Here is a 19,512-nt window from a genome sequence, read left to right as displayed (position 1 = left end):
CATGAGATAGACTGGGCAGAAGCTGAATGCATAACAAAATCATTTGGGGTCATGGTACAATGATTAGATTCCTACAGCCTGTGTTACTGTAGATTAGTACTCTGGCTCCCTGGAGAAAAAACAAATTTGAAATTCTGTGCCACAGCCAGATGCCAGGCAGACCATCATAAACAGTGTGTGAACCTGAGAAAAACATGCATCTTTTTAAGGTACTGAGATCTCTTCCCAGCAAACCCTAATCTCAGTCCTAAAGGGAAAGCTCCGTTCAGCTTGCAGTGCTGTACTACAAATGGGACATCTCTGGCTACTTGCAGGGATCGCAGCTGTGGTTTAGTAAGCTTTAGGAGGTGTTGCTTTTTCTTGAAAGAAGGAGAGAAGTCAGAAATGTACAAAAGCTCTAACTCGGTGACAGAAAGTTTTCAAAAGCTTTGTGCAATGACCCAGAGAAGACTGGCAAGGGATTGCCTTTTTGTCACAGAATCAATTATGTTATTCCCCCAATATGTCTGAGGGACCACGATGTACTGCCTTGAAATGAATGAATTTTGGATGTCCGGCTGCAGTTTCATGGCTGTCTGATTACACAGTAAAATGTATTCAGCAGGTCAAAACTAATGTTCATTTCCAGTTTATATATTTGCTTCTGGGACAGGGGTTTGTCAGTGTTCTTCTACCACATAGCTTTTGCATCCTGGTAGCTGCTTCGGATATGGTTTGGCTTATAGAGAAAACAGGTTTAATCCTGATTTACAGGCAACCCCTTAGAGTGTTTGAGAGCAAGTGTTTTTTTCTGAAGTCTTGGCATCATGTAACGAGAACTTCAGATTTCTATAGACACACTGCATGCCTTCAATGGAGAAATACGGTTGCGGGAAGCTAAATTTCTAATACAAGCATCAAGCAGGGAAGTATAATTAAGCCCCATATCATAAGAACAACAAAATCATTCTCCTAACAGGGCACAAGCCCAAACAACTCCCCATTCCTTTCTTTTTATGTGGCAAAGGAAAGATAAACATTTCATCTTGCTAAAAAACCAAAAACAACAAATAAGGTGTTCACAAATGTGATCTTATTCCAGCAATGTCCAACCTAAGAGAACAATTTGTGCTTCTGCCAGTAGATACTGCAATTGGATACTATTTTGTAGCAGCAGAATTGTTGTAACTGCTGTGGAGGCACAACATGCTGCTAAAAACCTGGCAACTTTTATGAAAGCCGTTTATATTACTGTAGGCTTTCTATAAACAGTGGCAATAAAAAGCTAAACTGTTTTAGGAATAAGATGCAGATATTAGAGATGGGTTTTGCTGCAACAGTAATGCCTTTTGGCAAGTGTGCTGGCATTTAAAGAAAAAAATAAAAATAAAAAAAAATGTAAGTATCTCTTAGAGATAAAGACTTTCTCACTGCAGTCTCGACAGTGAGCAGAACCCCTTCCCCGAGAGAGAGCACTGGCTGCAGAAATTACACAGAATTGGTTTACTTACTAATCTTGCATGAGAACTGGGGCAGAACACTCCTCCTGGACAGCAAAGGCATCTTTTTCATGGATGTAAATATTAAGAGGGGAAGGAACAAGTTTCTCAGCTGCCCTCTGACGCATGGCTCCAGTAGGTTGAAAACAGCTTTCCAAATATTTATGTAGAGCCATTTGGACTCATATATTAGGAATTTAAGACTGCGGGGGGGGGGGGGGGGAAGGGGGTGAGAGAAGGTTTGGATTTGTTATTTTTTGGGGGTTTTTGTTTTGTTTTGTTTTGTTCTGTTTTGTTTTGTTTTTGTTGGTTTTGGTTTGTTAGTTGGTTGGTTGGTTGGTTGGTTTTTTTAGCTGTGCACACTAGAGTTTTCCTTTGGGTTCCAGTGGCTTTTCCAATGGAGACCTCAGAAACCAGACCACTGATTTATGGACCTCACTGCAACTTGCCACATCTAATGTTAAGTATATATATATGAAATCTTTGAATTACATTAGTTTTGTCACTGTTCATTCTAGGCATAGTTTGGTTTCTAGAGTTAAGAGGGATTTTCTTTTAGAGTCAGGTTCAAAACAGTCTGTCTCCAGAAAATGCCTGAGTTGAAAATGTCTGGAGTTAAGAAATGGGCTTGGACTAGTTTTATATTCTCCACTAGGCATCTCCTTTTGGTCATCACTGGAGACCAGTTGGTAAGCTTTGGTTTGAACTATTTAATGAGTTTGTGGGTCAGAGTTAAAGGGAAAACAGCCGTGGGAGACATTACTGTGGGAATCTGTTACAGGCCCCCTGATCAAGGAGAACCTGAGGATGAAGCACTCTACAGACAGATAGGAAAAGCCTCACGCTCGCAGGCCCTTGTTCTCATGGGGGATTTCAACCACCCTGACATCTGTTGGAACAATGGCACTGCACGCACGGCACAAGCAATCCAGGAGGTTCCTCGGTTGTGTGGAAGACAACTTCCTTCTGCAAGTAATAGAGGAGCCAACAAGGAGAGGTGCCATGCTTGACCTTGTGCTCACCAACAGGGAAGGGCTTGTTGGAAATGTGGTACTCCAGGGCAGCCTTGGATGCAACGATCACGAGATGGTCGAATTTGAGATCCCCAGGACAGTGCGAAGAGCGTGTAGCAAGCTCACTGCCCTGGACTTCAAAAGAGCAGACTTTGGCCTCTTCAGGAGCCTGCTTAGTAAGGATCCATGGGATATAGCCCTGGAAGGCAGGGGGGGCCAAGACTGTTGGTTGATATTCAAGGATCACCCGCTACAAGCTCAGGAGTGTTGCAACCCAACTAGAAGGAATTGCAGCAGGAGGGGCAGGAGACCTCTGTGGATGGATAAGGAGCTGCTGAGGAAAAATCAAAGGAAAAAAGAGGCTTATAATAAATGGAACCAAGGACAGGCGGCCTGGGTAGAGTACAGGGATGTTGTCCGGAAAGCTAGGGACTAGGTTAGGAAGGCTAAGGCCCAATTAGAATTAAACTTGGCTAGGGATGTGAAAGATAACAGGAAGGGATTCTATAGGTATATTGCAAATAAAAGACAGACTAGGGACAACATAGGCCCCCTCCAGAAGCTATCAGGAGAACTGGCTACCCTGGATTTGGAGAAGGCTGAGGTTCTGAATGACTTCTTTCACTCAGTCTTCACTGGCAAAGGCTCTGACCACACCACCCAAGTCTTGGAAGGCAGATGCAGGGACTGTGAGAATGAAGACCTTGGGCCCACTGTAGGAGAGGATCTGGTTCAAGATCATCTTAAAAATCTGAACGTACAGAAGTTCATGGGACCTGATGAAATTCATCTGCGGGTCCTGAAGGAGCTGGCAAATGAAGTTGCTAAGCCACTGGCCATCATATTTGAAAAATCACGGCAGTCCCGTGAAGTTCCTGAAGACTGGAAAAAGGGAAATATAACCCCTATTTTCAAGAAGGAAAACTGGAAGACCCAGGGAATTACAGACCAGTCAGTCTCACCTCTGTGCCTGGCAAAATCTTGGAGCACATTCTCCTGGACAATATGCTAAGGCACATGAAAAACAACAAGGCGCTTGGTGACAGCCAGCATGGCTTCACTAAGGGCAAATCCTGCCTGACCAATTTGGTGGCCTTCTATGATGGGGCTACAGAATTGATGGATAAGGGTAAAGCAGTTGACGTCATCTACCTGGACTTGTGCAAAGCGTTTGACACTGTCCCACACAACATCCTTCTCTCTAAATTGGAGAGATATCAATTTGATGGATGGACCACTCGGTGGATAAAGAACTGGCTGGATGGCCGCACACAAAGAGTTGTGGTCAATGGCTCGATGTCTGGCTGGAGACCAGTAACGAGTGGTGTCCCTTAGGGATCGGTGTTGGGACCGGTCTTGTTTAACATCTTCGTCACTGACATGGACAGTGGGATTGAGTGTGCCCTCAGCAAGTTTGCCGATGACACCAAGCTGTGTGGTCCGGTTGATACGCTGGAGGGAAGGGATGCCATCCAGAGGGACCTTGACATGCTTGTGAGGTGGGCTGATGCCAACTTCATGAAGTTTAACCATGCCAAGTGCAGGGTCCTACACCTGGGTCGGAGCAATCCCAGGCACAGCTACAGACAGGGCAAAGAAGAGGTTCAGGGCAGCCCTGCAGAGAAGGACTTGGGGGTGTTGGTCGATGAGAAAATGAACATGAGCTGGCAGTGTGCGCTCGCAGCCCAGAAAGCCAACCATATCCTGGGCTGCATCAAAAGCAGCGTGACCAACAGGTCGAAGGATGTGATCCTGCCCCTCTACTCTGCTCTTGTGAGACCTCACCTGGAGTATTGTGTGCAGTTCTGGTGTCCTCAACATAAAAAGGACATGGAACTGCTGGAACAAGTCCAGAGGAGGGCCACGAGGATGATTAGGGGACTGGAGCACCTCCCGTATGAAGACAGGCTGAGGAAGTTGGGGCTGTTCAGCCTGGAGAAGAGAAGGCTGCGTGGAGACCTCATAGCAGCCTTCCAGTATCTGAAGGATGCCTATAGGGATGCTGGGGAGGGACTCTTTGTCAGGGACTGTAGTGACAGGACAAGGGGTAACGGGTTAAAACTTAAACAGGGGAAGTTTAGATTTGATATAAGGAGGAAATTCCTGTTAGGGTGATGAGGCACTGGAATCAGTTGCCCAGGGAGGCTGTGAGTGCTCATCCCTGGCGGTGTTCAAGGCCAGGTTGCATGAAGCCTTGTGTGGGATGGTTTAGTGTGAGGTGTCCCTGCCCATGGCAGGGGGGTTGGAACTAGATGATCTTGAGGTCCTTTCCAACCCTAACTATTCTATGATTCTATGATTCTTGTTTTCATGTGTACTCGTGATGCTTTCCAGCCAAAGACTTGCTGGGCAAGAAGGAGGGGAACATAGTAAGAACTATCTTTCTATTTTTAAGCTCCCAAATCCTTTTGAACAGCTGTATACTGGAAATCAGTCAGTTAGACTCTGCTACACCTGGCAAGAATAATCTCTATCCCAGAAGTCGTCCCTTTTAAAGGAGATATGTATAGGTCTGCTTTATGCTTTCCTGTGTGATTTAAAATACTGATACAATCCCACACATGACCAACAGAGAGAATTTAGAAAATCTGAGATGTAAAATTATGGGAGACTTATTTATACTTAATCATGGGCTAATGGAAAAGTGTGGGAACTATATGTGAAGTGTATGGACATTTTCCCAATAGAAAGCTGTTGCAAATATATTGGACACCTGCTCCCCAGCACAGCAGTCCATCCGGGGTTTGCATAAGTGTATCTAAGATTAGGTTGTAGTTAATTTCTACAGCAGTAAAGTTATGCCTACCTCAGCTGTGTTCAGTGCCTACTATTTATCCTACCTGGAGCAAGATAACAAGAGGCTATGATATCTGTACCTACTCTCTTGATCTTAAGTGGTTATTTCTCCCACTTTGTGGGAGGCTGTTAATATAAATATGGTTAAATATAGTTTTACCCCTTTTTTCTTATTGTTCCACAGAAGCTTGAATTCTATCTGCCTCATTTAGTATTAGCTAACTTGCAGAGCTGGGTGCAATGTATGACAGGCTTTTTTCTTTTTTTTTTTTTTGAAAATGAAACTCTATTTGTGGACTGCTGGTGAACAGATCACTGTTTTCTCAAAGTTATTCAGTATGAGAGTAATTAGAGACACTGAAGCACAATGTTTAAGGGGAAAGATTATTCTCTAGCTGTATATAGTTTCTTTAGGGATGCTATTTACTGAGCACTGAGATTCAACATTGAAGCTGTTTGCACTGGATTCTCTGACTTCAGGGCATTGTTCCCTATTTGAACGGTAAGCAATCAGGAATCAGCATAGTAGAGCTTTTGTTAAAAATAATTGCTCTCTACATTAAATCTGAAATGTTCACTTACAATTGAATTCTGCAGTAAAAGTTTAAGCCCAGATGTGAATTTGTGAGAATTAGGTGATATGAATTCTAAAGGTTTATGAATATATCTTAAGAAACATATATAAATGTATGCTGAAAAGCGTGTAGAAAAATTTTTTTTATTCAGGCTATTCCCCAGTTTATTCATTAAATAATTGTTTCTACAGTTTTCAGTTGATGAGGAAACAAATCCAAAAACTAATCAGGAGTCAGTCTGCTATTAGTGGCAGCAGTACTTAGAATTGCCAAATCTATTTGAGAAGAGGCATGGAGCTGGGAGAGGCAGTCTGCTGCCTCCAAAACCCTTACCTCCTTTCCCAAGTGAGGACTTAGTTTCAGCATGGGCTGCTTTTGAAAACCACTTTCAAAACTATCTGGGGGAGGCAGGGGCAGAGTGTGAGACCTCAGCACATATGGATATGCTACCTTTTGGACGGCTTTAGGATACCTGAGTGCCTGTGTGCTGTGAGCCAAGGGGAAATAGGACCTGCAGGGTACCAGAACCTCTCTAAAGAAGCACCTGGATGTCACTCAGCGTATCCAACATCCCATGGGATGACATTAACAGAAATTGTATAGAATCACAGCAGTGCTGCGGTTGGAAGGTACCTCTGGAGATCGTCTAGGCCAAATGCCCTGCTCAAAGTAGGGACAACTAGGGCAGGTTGTCTACAGCAATGTCCAGCTGGTTTTAATCATCTCCTGTAACAAGACTCCACAACCTCTTTGCAACCTGTTTCAGTCCTTGGTCATCATCACAGTAAAAAGTTTTCTCTTGTATTTTGTCGTATTTGGATAGCAGGGCAGCCTGGAATATAAATCCTGTTATGTCTAACTTGAGTACTGTGGTCACCACCCATGGTTCAGACACCTCCAGGTGCTTTGCATTTGAATGGGCATGAGAGTGGAAAGTGCAGGCAGCTCTGTGCAGGGCTGGGAGCAATGTGCCAATGACAAGAGAGGCCCCAAATCAGTGTCCCTGTAGTTGCTAAAATTGCAGCATATTAAATTCCCAATGGTCAGATTCACGTGATGGGCAAGATGATGTGACTTTTATTTAACTAATGCTCAGATTTTCTCCTGTCCCACTAGGGCATGTTATGGATCCCAATACATGCTGTTACATTTAGAAATAGATACCACCTGTCCTATGTGGCACACTGTTCTGGGGGGCAGGGAATCATACTTGTCACTTCCCTACCTCTACCAAGAAGGCAGGAGCTGGGAAATCTCACCCCTCATCCAAGGGGAAGAACAGCAGCATCTTATAAACAACTTCTGAATTTTCCTAGTGGCATAAACATGCATGAGCAATTCACAAAGCAGGTAGGAATAAGGTACGCTACAGGTAGACACTCCAGGCAAGAAGACATTGATGGGGCTTTTTGCAAGGAAATAGGAAAAAGCAGGCTGAGAAAGTTGGGGCTATTCAGCCTGAAGAAGAGAAGGCTGCATGGAGACCTCATAGCAGCCTTCCAATATCTGAAGGGGGCCTAGAAGGATGCTGGGGAGGGACTATTCATTAGGGACCGTAGTGATAGGACAAGAGGTAATGGGTTAAAACTTAACCAGGGGAAGTTTAGATTGGATATAAGGAAGAAGTCCTTTACTGTAAGGGTGGTGAGGCACTGGAATGGGTTGCCTGGGGAAGCTGTGAATGCTCCATCCCTGGCGGAGTTCAAGGCCAGGTTGGACAAAGCCTTGGGTGACACAGTTTAGTGAGAAGTTTCCCTGCCCATGGCAGGGGAGTTGGAACTAGATGATCTTAAAGCCCTTTCCAACCCTAACTATTCTATGATTCTATGATTCATATTCAGCGCAGCAGCCCAACGATGTAGCTGCATGAACTGGTCAAAATGAGGTAAACAGAAGTGTGAATTTAGAGCTGTGTAGAATCCTGTGGTCACTGCCTGGGTGCTCGCTTTTCCCAGCAGTAAATGCAAAGCAGCTAATTTTGTTTCTCACTGCACGCAGAATGGGCTTATGGCCAGCTAATGTGCTATACATCTATGCCCAGGCTCGCCTACAGTGCTCACAGCCCACATGATACATAAATAAATCAGTGTGTCTACCTGACAAGATTGCTTCAGGCTAAGAAGCTTCTCAGTAGAAGATACATGTTTTGCCAAGGAAGTGGGAAAGGTCCTAGGTGTTTTAATAGTGACCTGCTGGGTTGGATTAAGGGTCCATCCTGCTGGTGACTGTCACTGAAGGGGTCATGGAGACTGTGTGAGCCTGCATGCTGCTGGCAGGCAGTTCTGTTGTGCTTCCCCACATTTGCAGCCACTGGATTAGAAATGTGAAAAAGCACATCCTTTCCTATTCCTTTTGGTATCTGTGGGGACCTGTTGACCATGATTTATCTGTTTTGAAGCTGCTGCTGCTTTCTCCCTCCAGTATCCTGTGGCAGCAAATGTTGTGGGCTTTATTTATTTATTATTTAGACAGAACAGTGTAGCTTTGGTCTCCCCTGAAGATCAAGACTCTAGTTACTACCCTCCTGTGGTAATAGCCGTTGGTACCTTTCCCAATGGACAAAGTTGGTCATCAGCTCCCTCCCAGTAATTCTCTGGCTTTCTTTCATCTTTCCACAACAAAAGCAGCAACAAAACCCAGCGGCAGGTTAAGGAGGGTTGCAGCATCTCCTGCTCAAAGATGGAGCTGCATGCCTGCTTCACAGAAGAAAATAAAAGCAGCACTCTCGCTGTGCTCTGATAGTCACTGTCTTTCATCTTATGGCCACTGGGTAATCAGGAACTTACTGACTGTCACAGCTAGAACTAAGCTATGGAAAAATAAAAAATAAATAAATAAAAAAAAATCTACACACACTCATTATATGTGTCAAAATCTTACCATCTCTATAGCAATTGACACATATATATAATTGTATATGTCTAGGACATGGCTCTGCATGACGTGAGTGTAGGACAAAATATGACTCCTTGATTCTAAACCCTTTAGGAAAGGAACTACATATCCTTCTCCTTCTTCTATAGACAAAATGTGCCTTAAGTATGTAAGGTCTTAAATGATGCAATAGCCTGCTACAGTCAACAGGAACTTCATTTCCTATTAGCATCACACCAATTAAGTTTCATCAGCATGAACAATCACAGAGAGAAAATTTCAAAGCAATGTATGTAGTGGGAGAAAAGGGATTTTAAGCTAGCAATGTATCAAAGAGACTGCAGAAACAGTGCCATGCGATTCCCCTGACCCTTTGAACAAACTGATAACTGAAATAGCTCATAATAATCGATAGGTTTAATATCTGAAACAAAGAAACCAACATAGAATTCTGAATAATGAATATGTTTGAGGAACTCTACCCTCCCCAGAGATGAGCAAAAATAAAAGGTAAAATTTATCAGATACACTGCTGGGAATTCAGTGATTTCTGTTCTGTTGGAAGTGATGTAGGCAGATATTATCAAGCTGCAGATCCACTTAGCAACTTTCATTGAAATAATTTATACCTGCCAATTTCATTGCTGTCATTAGGACTTTGCCATTTTGTACTCAAATGGACTCACTGAATCAGCTGGAGTCAGTGAGATTTTGCTGCTTGCTAGCACAAGAACTTATCAGTCCCTTTGATTGTAATTTTTATCGCAGTCACAAGCATCTTTGGTTCTCCCGAACAGGAATAAAAGGATGCCAACTTGCAGTTAAAATTAGATGACTAGTTTTTTCTTCTGTTGAGAGAAGCAGGGGAAACTTGAGAATTTGTTTTTGTTGACATTTCCCTGATTCTTTTGTCATCTTTTTTCTTTACAGAAAGCTTAGGATACACCAAGTGTTCAGTGAAAGTGGGTTTCTATTAAAAAAAAGTATAGAAGCAAAACTATTCAAAAGACTATTCATCCTTAGATCCCACTGAGAAAAATTTTGGTTTAATTTATTTGGCTGCAAGGGAACGGAAGCCCTGAAACTCCCTTGCTGGCTCCTTCCACGTGGGATGTTGGTAATATGGTTCCCATGAGATCTGCCATTCAGTTCTGCAGATATCTGATGTGTAGAGTTTTTTCTGAAAAAAACAAAACCAAACAAACAAAAAAACCCAACAAACCAAAACCCCACAACCCCAACAAAAAAAAAAAAAACAAAAACAAAACCCACACACAAAAAAAAAAAACAACACACACAAAAAAAAAAAAAAACAAAGAAAAAATGAAACAAATCTAGAGAATAAATTATGCTGTTCCTGTGCACCTCTTACTCTTTCTTTGCTCAGGGAAAGCTCCCTTTGAAAAGGCTGAAAATAGTGGGTGTTTTGTGCTGGCTGGCACCAAACACAGTGTGATTCATGACTTGAGGATGTTAGGATGCTTCACTGCAATCTGTTGGCCTGGGAGCCAGCTTTGGAAACAGGGCTGGCAATCACAGAATATCTCTGTCCTATTTATGCTCTCCACGTGGCTGCCACTTTTCATTCCTGCCCTAGAGGAATCTCACTGCCCATATATAAAACATGTAATTGATTTCTTTGACTTCACTTATTTACATTCTGAGAAATAATTTTTAATCAGGCTATTTACTAAATTTATTTTCCTCAGAAATAGCACGGCATTAACTTGTGACAAATGACATTTCAGCTTATGACATCTCTCACTTAAATTAGTTTCAAGTGATTCTGAGTAAATTTGTGATTATATTAAGCATGGGTCTTAAAGGAGTATTTTGCTATTCAGTATTTCACACAGTAATGAGGCTGAACTCCTTCGCGTCTTACCTTTCTTTGGCAGTGTGCAATGAGTCCGGAATCTTCAAGGGCTAAACCATTAAGGTTTTGTAAAGAAGTGCTAGAAGAGTTGAATCTTTAGAGTATTAAGAAGAAAAGATGATAGAAGCATGTCACAATAAATTCAGGTTCTTAAGGACCTGTTAAAGGGAGTGGGTGGGAAGATCCTTAGTAATCTTTATATATCTGACAGATATCAGAGTAATGTGTATCAGTGTATCACTCAAGTGCACTTTAATCCTGCTTTGAAGTCTTAATAATCCGTAGGGGCTTATGCATTAAGTTGTTTCATCTGCATGCTAGTAAATAATGTTTAAAAAGCATAAAAATTCAGCAGTTTAAGTAAACATTAAAAAAGATAAAGCAATTGGTTGAGATAAAGTAGGGAGTATCCAAATGAAAAATACTTGATTTCAGAAGACTGAAGAGAATAAGACATTGTGTCTCTATTTTTCACTAGGCAGAAAGATACACAAGAGAAGGCCACCACCTCTGGTTTGGGAGTTGCTTATGACCCTCACAGAATCACAGAATCCCAAGGGTTGGAAGGGACCTCAAAAGATCATCTAGTCCAACCCCCCCGCAAGAGCAGGGTAACCTACAGTACATCACACAGGAACTTGTCCAGGCGGGCCTTGAATATCTCCAGTGTAGGAGACTCCACAACCCCCCTGGGCAACCTGTTCCAGTGCTCTGTCACTCTTACAGTAAAGAAGTTCTTCCTGATGTTAACGTGGAACTTCCTATGCTCCAGTTTACACCCATTGCCCCTTGTCCTATCACTGGATATCACTGAAAAAAGCCTAGCTCCATCATCCTGACACCTACCCTTTACATATTTGTAAACATTGATGAGGTCACCCCTCAGTCTCCTCTTTTGCAAGCTAAAGAGACCCAGCTCCCTCAGCCTCTCCTCATAAGGGAGATGTTCCACTCCCTTAATCATCTTTGTGGCTCTGCGCTGGACTCCTTCAAGCAATTCCCTGTCCTTCTTGAACAGAGGGGCCCAGAACTGGACGCAATATTCCAGATGCGGCCTCACCAAGGCTGAGTAGAGGGGGAGGAGAACCTCTCTTGACCTACTAACCACTCCCTTTCTAATGCACCCTAAGATGCCATTTGCCTTCTTGGCCACAAGAGCACATTGCTGGCTCATGGTCATCCTCCTATCCACCAGGACCCCCAGGTCCCTTTCCCCTTCGCTACTTTCCAGCAGGTCAACCCCCAACCTGTACTGGTACATGGGGTTGTTCTTCCCCAGATGCAAGACTCTACACTTGCCCTTGTTAAATTTCATCCAGTTTCTCCCCGCCCAACTCTTTAGCCTGTCCAGGTCTCGCTGAATGGCAGCACAGCCTTCTGGTGTGTCAGCCACTCCTCCCAGTTTTGTGTCACCAGCGAACTTGCTGATGGTGCACTCAGTTCCCTCATCCAGGTCATTGATGAAAATATTAAACAGCACCGGTCCCAGCACCGACCCCTGAGGGACTCCACTAGTCACAGACCTCCAGCTAGATTCTGCGCCATTGACCACAACTCTCTGCCTTCTTCCTTTCAACCAGTTCTCAATCCACCTCACTACTTGATCGTCAAGCAGCTTCTGCCTGAGCCAGTACTAATCCTCACCCTGAGGTCAGAGAGACTTTTTGCCCTCCTCTTGGCAGTGGACACTGGTTCATTCTTCAGTGGACATTCTCCTCGCCATGGGCAAAAACCCTGGAGGAGGGCCAGCCCTGGAGCTTCTTACTATGAACATTGTGGGCAAGATCCCTGCTGTCATGGTTTAAGACCTGTCAGCAAGTCAGCCATGCAGTTTCTACTCCACCCCCCACCTCTTTCTTCCCTTCCCCCTGCCCACCCCCCCAGTCCCAGAGGGATGGGGAGGAGAATCAAAAGAATATAACTCCCATGGGTTGAGATAAGAACAGCCCAGTAACTAAGGTATAACACAAATCACTACTGCTACCACCAATGATAATAATGATAAGGGAAATAACAAGGGAAGAGAATACGATACCATCCGCCGAAACGAGCCCGACGGAGCAGAGAGTGCCCTTCCGGGTCACGCCCAGTTACATCCCAGGCATGACGTGCTGTGGTATGGAATACCTCTTTGGTCAGTTTGGGTCAGGTGTCCTGCCTCTGCTTCCTCCCGGCTTCCCCTCCTCCCTGTCAGAGCATGAGACTCACAAAGTCCTTGGTCAGTCTAAACATTTGAGCAGTAACTGAAAACATCGGTGTTATCAGCACTGTTCCCAGGCCAAAAGTCAAAAAAAGACAGCGCTGCACCAGCTACTAAGAAGGAGAAAAAATGACTTCTACTGCTAAAACTACGACACCTGTAAAACACTTGTGACAAAAAGTTGAAGCCAATGCTTGATGCAGAGTTTGTGCTGGGTGCTTCCCAGACAGGAAGAGTGCCTGAGCACAGTGCGATGGTGGTAAGTTGGCAGCTTTCCCTGCCCCTCCAGGGTGGGCTTGGTGGGCAATTCAAGCATGTTACTGACAACTTGCTTACCCTCCTACCACTGGTAGAAAGCTCTCAGACTGCCTACTACATGAACAGGGAGCTTTATTTAGTGCAGTCACATGGAAATGACAGGTCTTTTCCATTCCTGTGGTACTGCAGCTATTCTACTGACTAAAAACACAGCCAGGCTAAATATTATTAAAGATATTTGTATTCTATTATACTAAGTTTCAGCTGTGTGCTACTACATATTTAAAGGCTTCTTAAAAAAATTGTATTAAGAAGCACCTGTAGTGTCTACCCCAAAATGTAAAAGGTCTCAGATCCCGAGAGATTATGAGAAACCAGAGGGTTCTCTTAATGGCAATAAAGGCCTAGTTTGATTTTTATGGATTTTTTTTATAATTTCAAAGTATTTAATTTTAACTTAAGTCAGATTTTCTATCTTTTCTCCAAAATCAAAAGGAATAAAATCTACTTTATTTTACTTTTCTCTTCTTTTCACTGCTTTAAAGGCACAAGTCTCAACTGTTTCAATGTTGTTGAGCTTAAAACATTAAATATTTCAAAGTATGATTTATGAAAGCCAGAAACGTCTTTTTGGAGAGAAAAAAAAAAAAAAGAAACAAAGAAATCCCATTGAATGACGGATCTCTGACATTAAAAAAAAAAAAAAAGGCACTCATTCAAGAAAGTCATAGTGAATGTCAATTAACCATTATTATTCCAACTCCATGTAATTATTTCTTTGGTTTTGTTGGAGAAATTTGGTGGGGTTTTTTTTGTAAATACAGTTTTTACTATATAATTGTATTTAATCTGAAAGAAACTGAAATAAGTACCGGGGAAAAAAACAGTCTGTGGCAAAAAAAACATGATTTTGTTGTACTATGAGTTCAGTTACTAGAAACCCTTGTTCCAGTCTTCGTATTTTTTTTTCTGATTAACCCATCTCTTTAACAGTATAACAAAAAAGCACATAATTTTAGACTTCAAAACTCTCCCTTTACATTTAGCTTTGGTTTGGTTTGCATCTGCCTTTGTCACTTGCCCTGGACAAACAGTCTTCAATACAAGCTTCATAATTTATTGCTCATACAACTGGATTAAAATAGTTTGAGAGGTTCAGGTTGTTCTATCTGTCTTCTCTGGGACAACATGATATATGTAAACAAAGAAAATTTAGGCTGAATATGGTAATAAAAACTTATGTATCTTGACTTGTATTTAGCTACTAAAATTTGGGAAGTTGTTTCCCAACTTTTAGATTTCCTATTTGATATGTATGGAAATTTCAGCTCTAATCTAGACACTTTATTTATCAACACTCTGAGACTTTATAGAACAGAATCAAACCATAGTGAGGGTTGGGGTTAGGGTGCACAATGGACAGCTGATGAGAGGGGAGGCTGCAGCGCAGAGCTCGGGGCGCAGAAAGCGCCTGCACTGGGCTCATGAGCAGGGGTGCGCCCCGGTGGAGGTCCCGCTGCGGCAGGGGCTGAGCTGCGGGGCACTGTCAGTAGCTGAAAGGTGCCAGGGAGCTGACAGGGAGCTGGGCTGCTTGCTCCAGGCCGAAACCGTGCAGGGGCCACAAGCGTCCACCACAGCGCACACAGAAAATGAGGAGGGCAGTAACCCAGGGAGCTGGGAGCTAGGAACATTAAAAAAAAAAAAAAAAAAAAAAAAAAAGAGGATGAGGACAATAAAGAGCAAGGGGTTTCCTCAAAAATCCCCACCCAGACCCGCTCTGGGCTTCCTGGGTGGCTCTGTCCGCTCAGAACGGAGCCTCCTGGGTGCGGGGTTTCCCCTCGCGCCGGCTTTGAAGGCTCCTCTCTGGAGCTGCTCCCCTCAGCAGATGCTAAAACAAAATTGAGATTTGTTTCCCGCTTACTTCATGCCAGTATGTATCTTTTGACCTCTTCAGCTGTAGACATCCCTTCTCTTGGCTGGGTCCAGCAAACATCTTATAGGGGAGGCAAGTGGAGCTTATACACTAGGAGGAAAGTTAGCACAGGAAGGCAGCAGGAAACTAGTGAAGCAGTCAGTTCGCTTTTTGTAATTCTCATCTAAACTTCTGAAAAACCTGATAGGTATTGGCCTCCCAGTCAGTGGAAACTAATCCATGTTCATGAACATTTTCAGTTCCTTGCAAAGACTTCTAGATGATTGATGTTACAGTAGGAATCTTCAGAGAGGGGAGTGTTGGAAGGGAAAAATAAAGAGGAGGAGGCTATATTCCTGCCATAGCTGTATTTTCTATGCCATTTGCCTCCCAAACTACTGCTACTTTTTGCTGTAAAATTACTCATCCCCAAGTGTTTGGAGAGTGTCCATGAGGTGGGAAATACAGCTCTTCATAAACCAGAGAAAAGTGATCTTGTTGGTTGAATTCTGCTTTCTTCAAGGTCTCCAAATTGCAAATGAGCAGAGTTGCTTCCATTAAGTCTTTTTATGAGACCCAAAAAATGTTAGAAATAACAGATAAAGAAACAAAGGAGTGAAATACTAAAGAATAAAAATACTGATCAAAACCCTATGATTAAATCTTTTTATTTTTTTTCTTTTGCTGACAGAATGTCTCTGTGAACAGTAGCTTTTTTGCAGAACATGATTGTACAACACATTTAGATTTCAGTGTTTTCAGATCTCTATTTTTAATAAAAAGCATTTTGAAGTACTGACAGAAGTGGTCAAAAATATTTTTACTCAGCAGAAAAAAGTTAATGGCAATCAACATCATAGGGATCTGAGTGCAGAGATTTCAGTCTTAAGTGTAGAAAAAAAAATCAGCATATACATATAAATCCGGGATTTTAAAACAAAATATTATTTTCTATTAATGAAACTGTTTTCAACCTTGTGACTTCTTAAACTGAAGAGCTGTCAAGAAAAACAACTTTAGCTAACCCACTGCATTCATACCTCTTGGAAAGCGATTGAATTTAGAATATTAATATACTTAAAAAAAAAAAATCTGTTACAGTTTCACCTTTTACTTTTAAAACTTTCTACCTTCAAGGCTTTATTGTATGCCAGATTTAAATCTGACATTTAGAGTAAATTTCAAGAAAGCTCAGAAGAACCTGAGCTCTCAAGTCCATGGTACCCTTTAACAGCTGAGTCATTCTAGTCCGTATCTGCATTGAAGAAAACAGAGCTGGGTAATTTGATGTTGGACTTCAGATTTGTGGGATGTTATATCAGTATAATCACTGCAATGATACACACAAAATCTGCTGTTATTCTACAACACCATCTTTGCCACACTAACATAATAACAAATGTGATAGTGTGGAGCAATTTGACTTACTTAGTATGGTATGAGTATATATAAACATATATACTAAGCTTTTTCCTACTTGAAAGAGGTTACATTAAAATAGTAATATGCCAACCCACGCAAACTATAAACTCACTAAGCAAGTCATCAGTGTGTTTTATCAGGCCTGCCTCTTCCTATGAGTCGTGCAATATTTTGTGCCCCTTTCAAAACCCTCTCACAGCCTTCAAATATTTATCCAGTGAGATCTCTATGACTGTCTACATGCCCTCTTATCCTGAGTCTGTTCTTACCTTTGATTGCAGTCAGCATTTAACAAAGGAATCATGTACACACTTCCACAGCAGCAAATCTATCCCTATATCATTTTTTATTTAAAGCTGTCCTTTATCCACTCCCACCTCTCAGCCACTAAGTGTTGGACTTACCCCATCTTGATGCTTTTTCTTTGATGTGACAAGTGCCTCATGATTTTCCTCTTTGTTGTGACAACAGCCTCACAGTTTCCCATAGCTTCCAAGAAAGTATAGTTGGGAGGTATATATATGTTTCTAGGTATGCAGTTGTTTTATGATTCTTTTTCATTCAGCTGATTTGTGACTCTGCAAATTGAAAAAATGATGCTTTGTTTGTCAACTTGTTTTTTCTTTAGGGAGGGAAAATGTTATAAGAGAGCTATGTGACTATTATTCTGGCTTCTGTCCCATTTTTACGTCTGACTTCATTATGCTTTGGAGAAATTATTTCTTTTTGTATATCTGGGTAACCATCCATCTGCAAAACTAGCATTTAAGCAGAGGAAATAGTGAACAAAAAGGTGTTTGTTGTTGTTTTGGGGGGGTTATTTTTGTTTTTTTTTAATTATTATTTTTTTAATTATTTAACATCTCACTAGCTTTCCAACAAAAAGATTGTAGATTCGAGTTACCTTGTTTGTGAGCAAGGGTGATAATTTTCCACACTGCTATAACTCAGCTGAAAGAATATTCCTGTATATTAAAAACAAAATGCATATGTCTTGTTTTAATCCCAGCTGGTAACTAAGCCAAAACAGGCACTGTACCAGCTACTAGGAAGAAAATTAATTCTATCCCAGCTGAAGCCAAGACAACATACAAACTGGGAGGCAGAAGAAAAAAGTGGAAGAACATCCCAAAGACTTCATGCCAAACACTGTCTTACTGCATACCTCAGTTTACCCAACTACCTAAATGTAATGTGGTTTTACTCTTTGCAAATACTGCTAATATCAAGGCTTAAAACCTCTTAAATCTATGGCTTGGAAAGCACTGTGACAGAAGAGTATGTTTTCTTGAACTTGAACCTTTCAGAAGCTGAATAATTAGTCCTTCTTAGTTACAAATTACAGAAATAAAAGGAATGCTACTTCTATTATTTCTAAATAATCTATGTCAGCTCAGAAAACATCTTTCCTGTTCACACTTATCATTATATCTGCTCTTCACCTACAGATTTTTCTTTTTGTTCCTGTGGTTATTGCAATAGCCGGTGTACATGTACATCTTTGATCACTGTGCAGCTGATATCACAGTGGGTAGCAGAGAGGTAAGAGGCTTCCCTGTTCAGCAGATTGATCTTTTGCTGGTCTGTTGGTTATTATATTGGCATGGTTTACAAAAGTACAAAAAGTTTTTAAAGATTACCAGAATCAGTTATTCCTTTTACAAACAGTGTCATGGCCTTAATGAAAACAACTGAACAAACAAAAAAAAAAAACAACCCCACCCAACCAAAAATAACCACACAAATTATGTTTGAGGTGAGATAAGAAAGGCTTGCTTTTAGCCTGTCATGATGGTCTGTGGCTGAAAGCCTGTGTGTCTGATGGCAGAATATATGAGCAACAGGATGCTCATTCCAGCTGCCATTTGAGGTTGCATTTTCTTGAATCAAGAAAAGTCAAATACAGATTACCAGCTGTTTGACACTTCCTTCACTAACAAAGAATTGGATCCCCCAGTAATTACTTTTACTGTGACTTTTATGAGCCACTTGTCAGACCCAAAATTTGGATTAGCATGGCATTTATAAGAGCTAAAGAGTTTCCCTGAAATGTAGGACATATGCTGGATGTGCTCATAGGGATTAACAGTGAAGCAAAAATCCAGGTCCCACAGAAGCAAGTAGAAAAACCTCCACTAATGTCATTAGAAGTTGGGTTGAACTGTTAAAAAATTTCCTTAGTAAAACCAGGACATTTCTAGATATGCCTACAAGGAAAACTGCCTCTGGAAGTTTTTTCCCTGAAAAATGGTGATGAAATATTTGGAGCTCTTGTTTTTTCTTTTTTTTTTTTCACACCCTGTATCTGATACAGTTATCATGCACAGCTAGATATGAGACAGTTTTGGATATAGGTACTCCATATCACTATGTTAATCTAGAAAGGTATATTTATCTGTACTTACATTTAGATCAAATAGTATTCCTACTGTTTTGCAGCAAGTGTAATACATAAAAGGTTAATGTAGATGTGAAAAATAGTGCAGTTTGAGGTGATTACAATGGGAAGAGGGGTTTGTATAAATGGCAAGTATATTTCAAAAAGTCATCTTTTGAAATCTCAAAGATGACTAATGCCTTCACTTAGAATGAAATAACTCTAGAAATAGAAAAGTTTCATTAGTACTTCTTCCCTAATCACTCACAACAGCCATCAGCTGCCTACTGGGTGAGTGGGTGGAGGAAGTATTCTGAAAGCCCCTCAAAATCAATTAAAAGATTTTAATAAATTCAGTGGATGTTGAATCATCTGGAGAGAGCACTGAAGGGGGAATGGCAAATTCCCTGCAAAACTTACACTTGCTTAGGAAAGTTCTAAAACAAGCATTTTTCTCCAGAAGTGCTAACATTTCTTTCATATTCAAATTTGTCTTGTTCCCAGCTTGAAACTCTTAGAAGCAAAGCATCTAATACTCAGTACAACAGTAGTAGGGGTAGCACTTTTTTCCGTATCCAAGCCATCCGTCTATAGCTACGTGCACAGTGAGGAGAGTCCAGAAGAGGACAAGAATATCCAAATACATAAAACGAAGAAAGATTTAAAAAAAAAAAAAAAAAAAAGAGTTCTGAGAAAGAAAATGCACAGGAATTTGCTGTGGTGTTCCTAAG

The sequence above is a fragment of the Lathamus discolor genome, chromosome 3, assembly GCF_037157495.1.
Source record: "Lathamus discolor isolate bLatDis1 chromosome 3, bLatDis1.hap1, whole genome shotgun sequence".
NCBI classification, from domain to species: domain Eukaryota; kingdom Metazoa; phylum Chordata; class Aves; order Psittaciformes; family Psittacidae; genus Lathamus; species Lathamus discolor.
Note: the sequence above shows the minus strand (reverse complement) of the source record.